Genomic DNA, 16298 nt, shown 5'->3' on the forward strand with positions numbered 1-16298 from the left:
AACAAATACAGAGATGTCTAGAGATAATACTAATATTAATACTATGTACAGAGATCAGAGAGATATACATCTCTAATAGATAAAGAGTTCCTACAAACTGAGATGGAAAAAAAGAAAAACCAATATACAAGGGGGTCAAAAACCATGACCATGAATGGCAAGAGGTCTTTGAACGAATGAGAAGATGCTCACTCACACTCCTCTGAAAAGAAAGACGATCACCAGGATGAACAGACAGCTCATGTATCAGACTGACAAAAATCTAAAAGTCTGATGGCAGGGTGCTCTGAGGACACGGGCACCCTTTGCTGACAGCACATGACAGTCTTTACGGGGGGGCGCTGGCCATGCCTAACAAAACTGCATGAACTGACCTTCCGACTCAGCCACCTCACCTTTAGGGCCATCCCCTGCAGATGCCCGGGCATGCCCGCCAGCCCCCCGGGCCACATCTGCACACAGTTATTACTGTTTTGCTTGCAATAGCGAAAGATCGGGAAACCTAAATGGCTATTAGTGGGGTCTGGCTGAATAAATTTTGACCCATCTTTATGGGAGAGTTCAGTGTAACCATACAAAAAGGTGTGAGCTCCAGGATTCTCAAGGTCTGGACAGTGTCAGTTGCTTTTGTTTTTGTTTTTATCAAGAAGATAGAGAAAGTTTATAGACACACACTTACTGCAAAAATAAACATGAACAGGGAAGGATAAACGAGCTGCTAATGAAAATGGTCACCAACAGGAGGCAAAAGGGAGCTGGAAACAGCAGAAGTGATAAGGATTAGACTCTCTGAATCTTTTTATGGAATTTCAACTTTTTTTTAAAAGATTTTTATTTATTTATTTGGCAGACAGAGATCACAAGTAGGCAGAGAGGCAGGCAGAGAGAGAGAGGGGGAAGCAGGCTCCCCACAGAGCAGAGAGCCCGATGCGGGGCTTGATCCCAGGACCCTGGGATCATGACCCAAGCTGAAGGCAGAGGCTTTAACCCACTGAGCCACCCAGGCGCCCCTGGAATTTCAACTTTTAAACTAGGTTTGACACATCCTAAAAACAAAAGTATGGCAAGCATTTTGAAAAAGGCAAACCTTACCTATGAAAATAAACAGAAACAAATTAATGTAAGTGGTAACATATCCCAGAGAAGAGGATTATCTTGACTCTTGGACAGAGTCCTCTGTACATCCTCAATAAAATATTTTCTAAGAATGAAAATAACTGCAAAGAAATCTCAAATTCCTCTCACTCCTTTGACTCTGAGTAATAACATATGTATGAGGATTTCTGAAATGATGTCAAGCTATGAAAATGCACAGAGGGACCTGAAATGCACCTGAAATCCTCAAGGGAAAGATGCCAGCCTGGGAAGGCTACAACTTGCAAGGTTCCAACTAGATGACATTCTCGAAAAGGCAAAATGATGGAGCGAAGGAAAAAGATCAGTGGTTGTCAGTCCTACAGTCTCTTGCACATTATTGCTCTGCTTCCCACTGCATGTCTTACCTGTCTGCACCCAGAGCCCTGGCCTCCTCATGCCTCACCAACATCTCCTTTCCTGCTGGCCCTGGGATGGTTCTCTGGACAGTGGTATCCCACTGTAGTGCAGGACCCAGATTACCCAGACTGCAAAGTGCCTTTAAATTCGGTTAACATTTCACAGCCTTACAGTCAATCATAGTTTGTCAGATCTGGAATAGGCCTTAGAGAGGGAGTTACCAGATTCAGCCAATAAAAACACAGAATGCCCAGATCATTGCAGATGGCCAACAGATACTTTTTTAGTAAAAGCATGTCCTGAATACTGCATCATGTCCTGTATTTTATCTAGCATTCCAAAGATGAAGAAATCAAGGCCCAGAAGGTGATCTGACTTGCAAAAATCCACTTTAGAGAAAGACCACAAACCAGAAAAAAAGCAATAGCAGAAAGAATGAAGACCTCCTTATTCCCAACTGATGTACAGTGTTCTGTTTTGCAAAGACAATGTCTGTGGTCAAGACATTTTCAATTAGAGCAGTGAATCAGATTGCTTATGAAAAAATGTACATGCTTTTCTCTTTATTTATTCTATTTACAATTTTTTAACTTAATAATTTTGTTACCAAAGTGAAATGGCTTAAATGGACCTTCGTAGCTCCAAACTCAGGTTACCTGAATGGAAAAAATCAAATTCCCTTTTAAGAAATGGTGTATCAGGGATTGACAGACTGGGAACAACCAAGCACACCTGTGCTAGCCTTAGAGTTGTAATGAGAAAACTCAATACATCACTATCATCCTCCCAGAGCATGACTTCCTGTCTCCTGTGATTTCAACATTCTTTTAAAAAGATTTAATTTATTTGTTTGACAGAGAGAGAGAGAGAGAGAGCACAAGCAGGAGGAGCGGCAGGCAGAGGGAGGGAGAGAAGCAAGCTCCGCATTAAGCAGGGAAACCCAATGTGAGACTCGATCCCAAGATGGGATCATGACTTGAGCTGAAGGCAGATGCTTCACCCACTAAGCCATCCAGGAACTCCTCAATATTTTTCTCTTCTGTAAGTCAGAGGACCCCTCATGTAAAATGTAACAAATATTTATAGAAGGCCATGTTATATAAAGAAATCATCATAAATGTTCTATAACATTACTATTTAAAGAAATCTGTCAAATCAATCAATAAATGGTTAATCGCCCAGTAGAAAAGTGAACAGAGAGCACAAAAGGTTAGCTTACAAAAGAAGAGGGGCAAATGGCTGATAAGGAAACTCACAGTCTCACTAAAGCTAAGAAACAAATTAAAGTGAGTATAAGTACCATCTTTTGAATCTATCAAATTGGTTCAGCTTTTAAGAAGTGATCAGCTTCAAGTTTGTCAAAGGCACTATTAAATGGGTACCCTTGTGGCAGGCAGGACTACAGATCAAAAGAAACATCCCAGAAGGCAATTTGGATCTTAAAATGTTAATATGCTCAAAAGAATAAAGTAAAATTTTAGAAATTTTTCCCGAGTGTAGAGTTATTTATAATAGTGCAGAATTAGAAATGATGTAATCATCTAACAATAATGTAGTAACTAACATGCAAGGTGCCCAGGTGGCTCTGGCTCAGTGGGTTGCTGGATCTAGCTCATACCAGCTCTTGGAAGACCATTAAATTTTCAGAAATGTTGTGAACTTATTGTTAATATAGCCATTATTTGAAAAATAAATTAAATAAGCTTTAAATAAGTTATATTTAAAACAAAGGCAGTAGATATTCAAAACTCATCTCTTTCTGATTATTTTAATATATTTTATTAATCTCTGTGCTCTTGAGATTACGTACCCCTACAGCATCTGTCTCTAAGGTGGGAAGACAATGTAGCAGTCGGCCATGTAGCAGTTGGGAAGACAAGCAGTCTTCCCAACTCCATGTTCAGTGACACTGTTGGAGCTTGAAAGCAGCCATGGTCAAAGTATTTACACCACAGGAGTTGGCAGAAACTACAAAACAGGACTGTTCGGGTTTTTGTTTGAAAGCTAATTATTAAACTTTTACCAACACACCATCACTCCAGCCGCTCCAACCTCAGTTTCAAGTACAATGGGATGGTGACAGCACCCTGAAAAAATGTGAAGTCCACCCCCCCATGTGGAATATTTTGGCCACATCTCCATCCCTAGAGCCAACACCAAGGCAAGGAGGAAGTGATACCCATCTTCCATCTTGGAGCTGGGTCAGAGGCCCACCCATGATCCCCACAGAAAAGTCAGGGGCTGTCATTGGAAGAAGGGAGAATGGCTACCAGAGAACCCTCAAAACATAGCCCCCATGGCTTGTAACGTAGGAGCTTACACTTAGCATCTATGTCCCCAACCCACCTCAAGGTCTCTTTCTTCTATACATCGTGGACAAGAGGCAAGTGGTTCTGGACTAGTGGAGGTCTTGGTATATGGGGAGAGAACCAAGAACCTATGAGTAGGTTCTGATCTGAAACTTCTTCCTCACAGTCTCCAATCTTCCCCTGTGGTGGGATGATGTTCCCACTGTCTTCCCCTAGTTCCCAGTTTTTACTGTTCATAGTTTGCTTCCAACATAAACAAAGGAGACACATATTCTTGAGTAGGTTCCTGAAATTTTTTAAAATGAAATTAAATTAATTTTTCCTTAAAGGGTTCCTAATCAAGTGAGGGAGACATACAGAGAAATAATTATGAATGGTGTGAAGTATGCTTTCACAGAGAGAGATAGATATATGCTGCACTGAGAGCTAGTGGGGAGTTCGGAAAACAGGGACAGCTCCCCATAGAAGAAGACCTGTGGGCTGGAGCTTTCCATACGAATAGGAAGCTTGTGGAGAGGAGCAAAGAGGGACTTTCTCTTCTAAGGGAACAATATGAGCTCTGGCACCACAAGGTCACCCAGCTTCATTTGCTCCCTTTTTCCAAAACTCTGGATACCTCAAGAAAATTTCCCCTTCTCTCTTGCTCTCCTTTCCATTCTGGGCCACAAATAGACCCACATATGGGAGTGCCACCAAAGCACTGTGTGGTACACACCCTTGCACAGGGGAGGAAGAGCACTCGGGCTTTGAAGTGGATCAACCAAGGGTCTGGGTCACTGATGGGACCCCCAGGCTCCTTGGAAGCCTCCAGCTGCTTCCACCACCTCCTTACATGAATCCCGTCCCTCTTCCAGGGAAGCACTCAAAGGAAACAGGCTTTACTTCTTTAGCGCTTTAGCTCTTCCCTTTGGCTCAATTACTGTATCTCCATAGCAGACATTTCTGCAACAGTCTTTTAAGCCTGGGGACCAAAGCCCCATTTATAGCCTTGCTTCTATGGGAAAAAGTGCTTTCAAGTTCCAAACAACCAACTTACAAATAAATGATTGAACTCGATGAGCTTCCTGTGATGCTTTGCACACTTCAGTGCGAAAGGCTGGTAAGTGTGTGTGTGTCTGAACATTTCTAAATATGGGTGCCAGGTGCTACATTTTCAGACCAACCAAGTGTGACATTTTTTTCTTTCTTAAAGCAACAGAATCATCTCTTGGGTGAACACATATCCGTTTAAGAGAAAAATTGGTGAAAGAAATAGCCGGGACCAAAAATATAATATAGTAACGTTGAGAATTCAGGGAGAGAGGTATGTATTTGCAGAGTATAAGAAAAGAGGCTAACTTATTTTTTAACTTTCTTATTACAGGCTCAGGCAAAACAGTAAGGCACCTGCAAGCATGGAAAGAGAGGTGTCAAAGCCACCGAGCAGCTGTTTTACTTTGAGTCTAGCAGTCACCAAGATGAGGACGCTCGTCCGCTGCAAAGCAAATCTGGACAAACCAAAGTTTTTAAACCACACAGTGGAGAGAGCACAGAGTCTGCACAGAATCTATCTCCCTGAGAAGTCAATAGCATCAGATAATGCACTCATCAGAGAGGGTGACCATGCAAATCGCTCTTTTGCATCAAAAGAAGACTCTTGGGCTCAATACTTGATTCATTTCACTCTCCCATCCTTGCTTCCGCTCTTTGCTATACCTTGACCTTCTCTGTTCTCCCTCTTTATTTTTCTCTCATTTCCTCTAGGTAGAGGGGATGACGTGGTTGAAATTAATGCTCCTGAACCAAAGACATTATTTCAAGTTTTTATTCCTTTCATAACTATTTATTTGCTGTTGTTTATTCAAGATTCATACTTTTGTCTATACGTTGGCATGATGAAGCATTTTTCCCCCATAAACATCGCCACGTAAACGTCTACATCCTTGAATGGTAGGTGTTTTTTTTTTAGTTAACATATGCTGTATGTATTATTAGTTTCAGAAGTAGAATTTAGTGATTTATCAGTTGCATATAACACCCAGTGCTCATTCCTTCAAGGGCCCTCGTTAATGCTCATCACCCAGTTGCCCCATCCCCCAACTTGCCTCCCTTCCAGCAACCCTCAGTTTGTTCCCTATAGTTAAGAGTCTCTTAATGGTTTGCCTCCTTCTCTGTTTTTGTCTTATTTTATTCTTCCTTCCCTTCCCCGACGTTCATCTGCTTCGTCTCTTAAATTCCACATATGAGTGAAATCATATGGTAGTCATCTTTCCCCGACTGATCTATTTCACTTAGCGTAAGTGAAAGTTCCATCCACATCATTGCAAACGGGAAGATTTCATTCTTTTTGGTGGCTGAGTAATATTCCATTTTATGTATATATGTGTGTGTGTGTGTGTGTGTATACATATACATACATATATACCACACCTTCTTTACCCATTCATCTGTCGATGGACATCTGGGCTTTTTCCATGTTTGGCTATTGTAGACATTGCTGCCATAAATATTGGGGGTATGGCACCCCTTGGAATCACTGCATTTGTATCCTTTGGATAAATACCTAGTAGTGTAATTGCTGGGTCTTACGGTAGTCCTATTTTTAACTTTTTGAGGAACCTCCGTTTTGTTTTCCAGAGTGGCTGCACCATTTTGCATTCCCACCAACAGTGTAAGAGAGTTCCTCTTTCTCTGAATGGCAGGCATTAAAAAAAAATAAACAAAACTGATAAAGACCAAACTAAAAATTTTAAAAATAACCTTATTTGCCCTTCTTGAACAAAGTCCAATATTTCATAGTGAGCAGGACTGACTATATATTTTGTGGGATCTGGTGCAAAATGAAAATGTGAGGTTCCTTGCTCAAAAATTATCAAGAATTTCAAGACAGTGACAGCAGAACATTGAACCAAGTAGAGGGCTCTTTTGAGGGTGGGGCCCTAGCTGACCACACGCCTATGGAGCTGGCCCTGCTGGAGGGTTTTTATGAATGAGAGTACACATGCATAGACCCAGGCACAATTCCCTAAGCTGGTATAGAATTAACCAAAAATTCATGGTGAAAATGTAATAATGTGATCTCACAAAAAAGTGCAAACATCCTGTGGTGGTTTCCAATACACTTCCTGAGAATTCACTTATTTATAATGACTGATGCAGAGAAAATACTGTAATTCGTTACGGCACCTGGGCCAACTGATGAATGGGGTGTTCTGGGTGATCTGTTTTCAAATTTTTAGAACACAACAAAATACACTTAAAATGTGCTAAACATGGAAGGAATTTTGTCCTTGGAGCCTTACAGCCTTTGTGTTCTCAAAAATACGGAAGGCGTCACGAGTTTGCAAGTCATCCTTATGTGGGGGCAATGCTACTCTTCTCTGTATCATTCCCGTTTTAGTATATGTGCTGCTGAAGCGAAGGCCTGGAAGGAATTTTGAAGTCACCCTTCCCTGGGGGCTGGAAGCATCTGTAATAAGGTATGTGCAAGAGCTCTGCGCGCTGGGAACTGAGATCTGCCTTAGCCACTGCGTCATTGTGACTGATCAACGCAGGCGCGGGTACAGCCAGGTTCACAGCCCAGTGCATTCTGAAGAACTGGTTTCTCTGGTTCCAACAACTCAAATCACAGTGATATTTTTCTTCCTTAAGTGCCCCACACCTGCTACCCAAACGGTAGTTTCATTCTCTCCTGGATCTTCTGCTGCTGGTCTCATGGACCAGCCCCTTCCCCTTGCCACCACCAACTCCTCTCATGGACCTCCCCTGCACCCCCTCACCAACTTCTACCAAGTCCCCATCCAATATCCCCAACCCCTGTCCTCCTAAGCAATCTCTCTTCCCCTTGTGATAATGGAGTCATTGTCCCATGTCCTTTCTTGCAAACTTGGCAGAATAGCAGTGGCATCTTCCTCTGCCCAGACTTCCGCTGGCTTCAAAGTGGGGAGGGGCATTTGTCCCCAGGAAAGGGGAAGGGTCACTGCCGAGATTCAAGGCACACTTGTCTCCAGCAGGACTGGTTGCAGATGATGCAGACTGATGCAGACTGCATTCCCCGGGGGGCAAACACAAGCCACCATCATATATTTACACTTCTTCCTCAATTGCCTACTCCAGTCTTCAACCTAGTCTCACGTGAACATGGGGCCTGCATTTATGAGTATCGCTGCTTCAGAGATGAGGAAGCTGGGCACCCTAAGCAGACAAGGGACTCTGACCAAGCACTATACTACCTGATGCTCAGCCTTTATTCTGTACTGCCCACAAAACTTTGTTGCAAAGTAAATTATAAAGCAGCAAGTTTTTAACATTTTCTAGGAAATAATTATATTTACAAGGTTGCAAATAAATGCATTCACTCTCCTTCTGGTTCTCCCTTCCTCCACCAACGTCCCCCCCCCCCCACTCCTGCTGATTCACCTCCTTCTCCCTCCAAACCCAATGAATGATTTAACTTCCTAGTCTTCTCTTCCTTCCTCTACTCAAATGCTGTCAGAAAACAGACTAATAAGCAAAAAAGCAGCAAACCCACAACACTCACCAGTAAGGAGAAAGAAGCTAACCATCTCTAAAGAAGTTGGAAGGATTTCCAGAAGGTTAATAAATTGAAAAATTTAGAATTGTGTTGCCTAAATTAACCGTTAATGCTGTACCAACTTGTAAAACTTCAAATAACAAATGTGCCCACAGATCGGTAGAGCTTATAAAGCTCTTTCACATATATTAATGCATGTGGACTTCACAATATGGTATGACATAGATGCTATTATTGGACCCATTTTACAGAGGAGAAAACTGAGGCACAGAGCAGTTAAATTATTGGCCCACCGTTACTCAACAGAAGTGAAGTCAGGTCTTCTGACCTGGGAGGCTGTGTTCTTTCCATTCTCCCACACAGTTGGTTGCTGAACTACATTTTCAGAACAATGCACCTGTATTTCTTCTCTTTCCAAATGACAAGAGACAATTCAGAAAGAGCTACAAGCCTCATCTAAAGTCTTGCAGCTTGGATATCCTCCTGCTGCCAAATTTAGAAGTCTCTGACCTTCTTTCAAAACTTAAGTAGGTTTCAAATCAGTGGAGAAAATATGGATTATTTAATAAAAGAATCTAGGACAACTAGGAAGCTACTTGGGGGAAAGAAAGTTGGATCCAATACCCCACTTTTACACAAAAATAAATTCCAAGCAGATTAAAGATGTAACCATGAAAATAAAACTATAAAAAAAAGTAAAGGAGAACATGAATTTTGTTTTCCTTTCAGAGTCTCAGTGTGGGAAAGGGCTTTCCAAATCTGACACAAAATGTAAAAGTCATAAAAGAAAAGATCAATATATTGGTAATATAAAAAAAATCTGTATGTTTAAAAAGCACCACCATTAGCCAAATCAAAAGTCAGAGAACAAATATGGGCAAGTATTTGCAACCTATATGCAGGAAAAGGCTAGTTTTGCAATAGGTAACCGAGTCCCAGAAATCAATAAGAAAAAAAACCACACCCAGTGGAAAAATGGGCACAAGATATAAATGGATGGTTTGCAGAATTAGAGCCCTTAAAGAGATGGAAAAGATGCATGAACTCACTCATATTAAGGAAAATACAAATAAAAACTCCACTGAGACACCTTTTCCCGCATGTCCAATTGGCAAAGATCCCCAAAGTCTGATAAGACACTGGGGGTTAAGAGGATGAGAAAATGGGTCCATTCCCACCTCTCTGTTGTATAACCTAAGCGTAAATTAGTACATCCTAAATGGAGAGAAATTTGCAGATGTGCAAGATCTATAAAAATTTAAATGCAAATTGGAGGATTTCCGCCAATTACCTGTCACCAAGGGTGGATGGTGAACCTCTACTTGGCTCCAAACCTTGCTGTCGCTCAGCACCAGAGCTGGAGAGCTGGAGGAGGCCAAGGCCAGAGCAGCCGCTGCCTATATGCTCAAAAGACATTTAGTGAGTACCTGTGAATACAAGTAACCCTTAACTTTCCTGGTAAACTGGAAGAAACTGTATAATATGCACGTTTTATGTATGAGGGGACTGTGGCTCAGAGAAGTTAAGTTGCCTGTCCAAAGTCACACAGCTGCTAAGCGGCAATCCAGGCTTAAAGCCAGAACTCACCTCTTTCCCTACAGAACCCCTGCCTCCAGCAGCTTCCTCTGCCCTTTTAGGTTGCCATCCGAAATCCCAAAAGCTCCGTAAAAGGAGGAACCCATGTGACACAATGGAGATCCCTAAAATTTGCTGAGCCAATGAATGGATGGGGTAATCCCATACTGGCTTTTGTGGATAAAGAAGATGCTGCTCTTTCCCTGCATAGAGAAAAAAAGAAATTACAAAGCAGGAAGTGAAGGAGCGAGTTTCAGGAAAATACAAATATTCGGTCCAGAACAACGGACAAAAAACAAAAGCAAAACCAAAAATCCCGCTTGCTTGCTACAACTGTACATTGCCACATAACTATCTGTTCTCTACTGAGAACTTTGGCCATATCCCTGGCTACAAAGAACAGCTATCTGAGTTTTTAGAACATCAGGGACCACACTCCACCCCAAGCCAAGGGAGGCTGAGTCTCAGAGGCTGGTGGTAGGCTGAGCATCCATGGTTTTCCCAAGAACCACAGTTATCCTCTTGTGCTGCAAGAGTTGTGAAACCAGGGGAAGCATATGGAACATTTTTTTAGGTGAAGTAATTTATTCACAACCAAATGCTCTAGACTTTCTTCAACAGAACTTTGCTTAATTTTTACCCAGAAACCTACTAAGACAGAAAATACTGACACCAAGTGGAAACAACTAGAACTTCCAAGCATGGGGCAAGTCCTCAGAAATGAAGCTCAGTTGTATCTGACCAGCTCACTGAACAGCTGGGGGAGCTCCTGGCAAATTGGCATGTTAACAGCACCACTGATGGGGTTCATTCTGCAGCATTTCACATACATCTGTGCCAGGATTTGCCTTCAAGAAGCTGGCCTCCCTTACCTTCCCTGATGCCAGGTGCTGTCCACTGCTGGCCTGTTCTAGGAACCTGTTCACAGGGCCTTGCCTTACCTTGCCTTACAATGTGTGGATGTGTATACACCCAGGAGCATATGCAAATGGATTTATAAGCTCAATGTGTCAGGGTGCAACATCGCTCACCTTGTGCTTACAGAGAGAATGTGAGCTTTGTTATTTTGTCAAGAGAAGAGCTGATTTTCTTTCTTCTTGCTGGAATGTGGGAAAAGAACTAAAGTTTAGTCCCATCTGGCCATCTCAGCCCAATCTAAATTGTCCCATTAAGTAACTCTCTTTCTGCTTGGATAACTCCTGGACAAGATGGCGGCTGGGCCTAGGGGAGAAGCATGTGGCCACTGGTTCATGTGGTGCTGACAAAGTGGAACTATGACTCAAATGACGAGAATGCCTTCTCCCAAAGCCCTGCTTGAGGCTGCCTGGTAAGTGCTGGGTGGAGCGAGTTTAAGTCGTAAGGAATGTTGAGGAAAATATTAAAAGTAATAATTTCACAACAGATGTTGGTGAGCATGCGGAGAAAGGGGACCTCTCCTACACTGTTGGTGGGAATGCAAGCTGGTGCAGCCACTCTGGGAAGTAGTATGGAGGTTCCTCAAAAAGTTGATAATAGAGCTACCCTATGACGCAGCAATTGCACTACTGGGTATTTACCCTAAAGATGCAAATGTAGTGATCCGAAGCGGCACCTGCACCCCAATGTTTATAGCAGCAATGTCCACAATAGCCAAACTATGGAAAGAGCCCAGATGTCCATCGACAGATGAGTGGATAAAGAAGATGTGGTATATATATATATATACAATGGAATACTATGCAGCCATCAAAAAATGAAATCTTGCCATTTGCAATGATGTGGTTGGAAGTATAGGATATTATCCTAAGGGAATAAATTAATCAGGGAAAGATAATTATCATAGAATCTCACTGCTTTATGGAATTTAAGTAACAAGGCAGAGGATCGTAGGGGAAAAGAGGGAAAAAAAATGAAACAAAATGAAACCAGAGAGGGAGACAAACCAAAACAGACTCTTAATCTCAGGAAACAAACTGAGGGTTGCTGCAGTGGAGGCAGTGGAGGAATGGAGAGGCTGGGTAATGGACATCAGGGAGGGTATGTGCTATGGTGAGCGCTGTGCATTGTGTAAGACTGATGAATCACAGACCTGTACCCCTGAAACAAATAATAAATTATATGTTAACTAAAAAAAAAGTAGTGATTTCATTTAACAAGTCCAAATATCAAAAGGGAGCAAGAAAGGAGCTATGTCTCCATATCTTTTCAGCTTTCTACGAAGGCAGACAAAGTAGAGTTAGCAATGGCAGTCATCCACAGTGAAATCCTGAACCAGCAGTTGCCTCAGCCTTGGCAGCACCACCACCTTCTGAGATTCAGCCTCCATTTTCCTGGGATGGAACCTGGTTCCTGATGTTTTAAAAACTCAGATAGTTTGGGACACCTTGGTAGCACAATCGGTTAAGAGTTGGACATTTGGTTTAGGCTCAGGTCATGATCTCAGGGTCATGAGATCGAGCCCCACGTTGGGCTCCATGCTCAGTGCAGACTCTACTTTAAGACTCTCCCATGCCCCTCCCCCCTCTCTAAAATAAATAAGTAAATCTTTAAAAAAACAAAAACAAAAAAAACCTCAGATAGTTCTACTGTAGCCAGGGATATGAACCAAAGTTCTCAGTAGAGAACAAATATTTATGTAGCAATGTTTGCATGTAACAAGTAAACAGTGTTTTTTTGGTTTTCCTTTTATTTTTTACCCATTGTTGTGGACTGAATGTGTCTCTCCAAAATTCACATGCTAAAGCCCTAATCCCTGATGTGGTGGTATTTGAAAGTAGGGCCTTTGGGTGGCCATTAGGTCATGTGGGTGGATCCCTCATGAAGGGGATTAGTATCCTTACAAGAAAAAAAATTAAAGATCTCTCTGCCATGTGAAGACACAGTGAGAAGGCAGTCATCCGCAAACCAGGAACTGGGTTTTCACCAGGAGCTGTATTGATTAGCACCTTGATAATAGACTTTCTGGCCTCCAGAACTGTGAGAAATTAATTTGTTTTTTTTAAGCTGCCCAGTCTATGGTATTTTTATTATAAGCAGCCCAAACTGACTAAGACACCCACCATACCATGCCCCGGTATCCCAGGAGACTCTAACATCTCTAATTTAGTGAATTTTCCTCTCAGAGCTGCCGGGCTTTTCTTGGATTTTTTTCTGGAACTCTCCCTGTTCTCTCCCCGTGTCCTCCTCCCACGCTGAGGCGAACTCCAGCTGAAGTTCTCTAGGTCGGACTCTCTTCTGCCTTTTTTAGTAGAGCTCAGACAAAGGTTTATTTCCTCTGAGACTAAGTAACCTGCCACCCCAGAAAATTTTTGAAAGGAACCAGGCTCTTTTGCACCACAATAGCATAAAGTTTATACAAGTTAAAACACTTTGGTCAAATATAATCACATCACTTAGCATATAACTCAAAGCTGAACTATAGTCTCCATAATTTAAAAATATTGAATATAAAATTTTCTGTTATTTTTAGAAAGTAAACAATTGCTCACAAACTTTCATGAAAAAAGGTTAACATGGCAAAAGTGAGTGCCTGCCCCCCCTCCCTAAATTATTCTCTTTGAGAAATACACATTCAGTATAAATTTCTCAAAGTTGTTGTACCCAGAACTGAGTTTTATCCCCTATTCACCAAAGTGAGATTGTTTCTACTAAGCCTGAGCGGTTGAACCCCTTTTTCCTCCCAGGTGGTGATAAAAGACTTTCACTTCCTGGCAGGGAATAAAAGGGTTTTGGCTGCATCCCCAGCAAAACCAGCTTTAGAGAAATGGTTTGGCACAAACATTTGTGGGCCTGAGCTATTCTCTTCTGTGCACCAGTTCTCACTGGCTTCTCTGGATGGAAGAAGAAAGCTTCTTAAGCCTGTCATTAGGGACTGTCACCTTCCCACAAGGACAAGCTCTACACCACCTGGGATATACAAAGAGGTCAAGGATGGTCTCCTGATTGTGGAGAAGGTTATAACCTAGGTAGGAAGATAAGCACTGCTTATCTTAAAGAAATAGTTAGAAGACAATCAAAATAGGTTAAATGTCAAATACGTGTTCTTAGGACAAGTTTGTAAGATCCTGAAATGAGGGTTTGTGTGCAGGAAGCCTGTCAGGGATGCTGGTGGGATCAACAGCTGTTGGGGGTGAAGGAAGTGACCCAAGTAGAGGGGACAATTGTTCCACAGTGTAGACAGAACCCAGGCCTCAGCTGATCCCATAGTATGCTCTGGAGCTGGGGGCAGTGGGGATGACTTCAGAGTTGTCATCCCTTGAAACAAGATGGTCTGGCCTTCATAACTGGCTCTGCACCCCACCACCAGTAACTGGATGTGGCTGTCCCTGGGGAGGGTTCTGCCCTTAGGCCAGGTGGCTCCCTTTGGCAGTGAGCCACCAGCTCGAAGCACTCCCTGCAGGGGAGGAAACATGTGCCTCAAACCTGAAAGGGGGCTGCAGGCAGCATAACAAGGAGCCATGGCAGGGACATCTGTGACCATAGTAATGTTTACAGTGGAGGGAGGAATAGTCCATTCCTAAGGGATGAGGAGCATCCAGGAATTTGAAGCATTCTGCTAACATCAGCCTCTGCTTCTCACTCCTCTGACCTGAGACCATCTCAAATCCCTAGATTTATACATACTGTTACAGCATAGAATTGGCCCCATAAAATCCGATAAAGAATAACTGAACTCTTCAACTGACTCTTTTCAAACCATAAAGGCCAAACACGCTTCAAATTTGGTTTAATTCTACCCATTTACAGTTTTGGCTGTGGTCCTATTGTTCTCCAGTTCACTGTCTAAATGACTCCAGATTCTTTCTTTTCAAAGTTGTTCTTTCCTGATTTGCCTCCCTCTCTCCCATTTGCCCTCAGTCCCCAGCCCCACTGCCATTAGCTTCTTTCAAGTCTTTGCCCAAATGTCACCTCCTCAGTGAGGCCTTCTGATAGTCCTAGATAAAACTGCCGACCCTACTGCCCCCTCTATCCACTTGAGTCTTTCCATAGCACTTACCACCATCTGGCCTACTCTAGTTCATTATTAATTGTATGTATTGTCTGTTTCTCTTTAATAGAATGTAAATCCCATGAGATCAGGGATACTCTGGCTTATTGACTCTGTTCTTTTATTGAGTAGAAGAATTCCTGGAACAGAGTAGCCAAGCAATAAATATTGGTGAATGAATCAATGAATGAATGGCCCCAGTTTCGGCTTTCATCAGCTCTCTACTGACTTGACTGCAGTGGGCTCATAGCTGGAGTCGGAGCTCTGGATCTCCACATGTCTGAGGAGTCCCCTCTGATGCTCTACACCTCACTGCTGGGCTCACTTGCTCCTGCCACTGTCCTGCTAGGAAGCTCTCCCAGCTTCCTGGTGCCGACTTCAGCGTCAGCGTTCAGCACACTCAGAGATCTGGCGCCTCCCTCCTCCTCACTCTGGAATGGCAGGCTCTGTCCTCCGTGAGCATCATTCTCTCTTACTTGAGAGCCTCCCCTCTCTTCCTTGAATTCTGCCAGCAGGAGACTGTAAGAGGGGCAGCTTCAATGTCCTCCAGGTTCTCTGAAGAATGAGTGTGAGGATGGCCACTAAAGGCCTTCATAAAGCCTGACACCTTTCCAGAGGACCATGATGGCTACTCCATCATCATAATGTGATGATATCCTAAAAGTTCTCAATGACCTTTTAAGTGTCCTGAAGATAGAAGCTAAAGAACCAAGCTCCATTCTCCTGTTTACAGAAATGAAGCTCATCTGGTGACTCAGATGGTGTCATGGTGGTGTGGTGGAACCAGCCAGTGCCTGCTGACAAAAGCCAAAGGCTAAATGTTCTGGAACTTTGTCAGTCAGCTGTCTAACATTCATCCTGGGTGCCTATCTACCCCCGTCCTTATTGCTGGTGTGTCATGCAGAGGGGAAAGAGATGTTAGTGATTATCTCAGAAACACCATCAAGTGACAAGGAGATGATTAAAAGGATCTGGGGAAGAGATCAAGGAGCAGTTTGGGGAGTGTGGGCTCATAGTTCTGCTTTAGGCACTTTGAGTAAGACCTGTAAGAGGAACCTAAATGGGCCTGGCACTCAAGAGAGAGGAATGGGCTGGAGATAAAGACTTGGAAATCATGTGGGGACTGGCAGTACCAGAGGACTTCTCACCAGGTGTCCAGGGGCCATTAGTGACCCCGGTCGCCCCATCCAGTGGCCAACAGTGCAGTCATCAGCTCCTGTGGCTCTCGCTTCAGGCTCTGTTCAGACTTCCTTAGGCTTCCCCAGTTCAGTCTTTGATTACCTCATGCCTAGATTATCACAATGTCTCCTAATTTCTTCCCTTCCATCCATCCACTCATTATTGCCTGATTAATTTTCCTAAGGCACCATTTTGTTGCATTCTGCCTTTGCTCAAATGGCTCCCAATTCTTTGCAAATAAAATTCCAACTCTCTTTTAAAC

At 42.9% G+C, this 16298-nt stretch overlaps 1 non-coding gene across 1 annotated transcript; it reads right to left on the reverse strand.

The window, feature by feature from the left end:
* Positions 1-7099: 7099 nt before the first annotated feature.
* LOC123955862 lies at positions 7100-7202 on the reverse strand. Its single transcript, XR_006821406.1, has one exon. It is a non-coding gene; the product is annotated as a U6 spliceosomal RNA (small nuclear RNA).
* Positions 7203-16298: the final 9096 nt, after the last annotated feature.

This window comes from Meles meles, chromosome 13 (assembly GCF_922984935.1).
Source record: "Meles meles chromosome 13, mMelMel3.1 paternal haplotype, whole genome shotgun sequence".
Classification (NCBI taxonomy): domain Eukaryota; kingdom Metazoa; phylum Chordata; class Mammalia; order Carnivora; family Mustelidae; genus Meles; species Meles meles.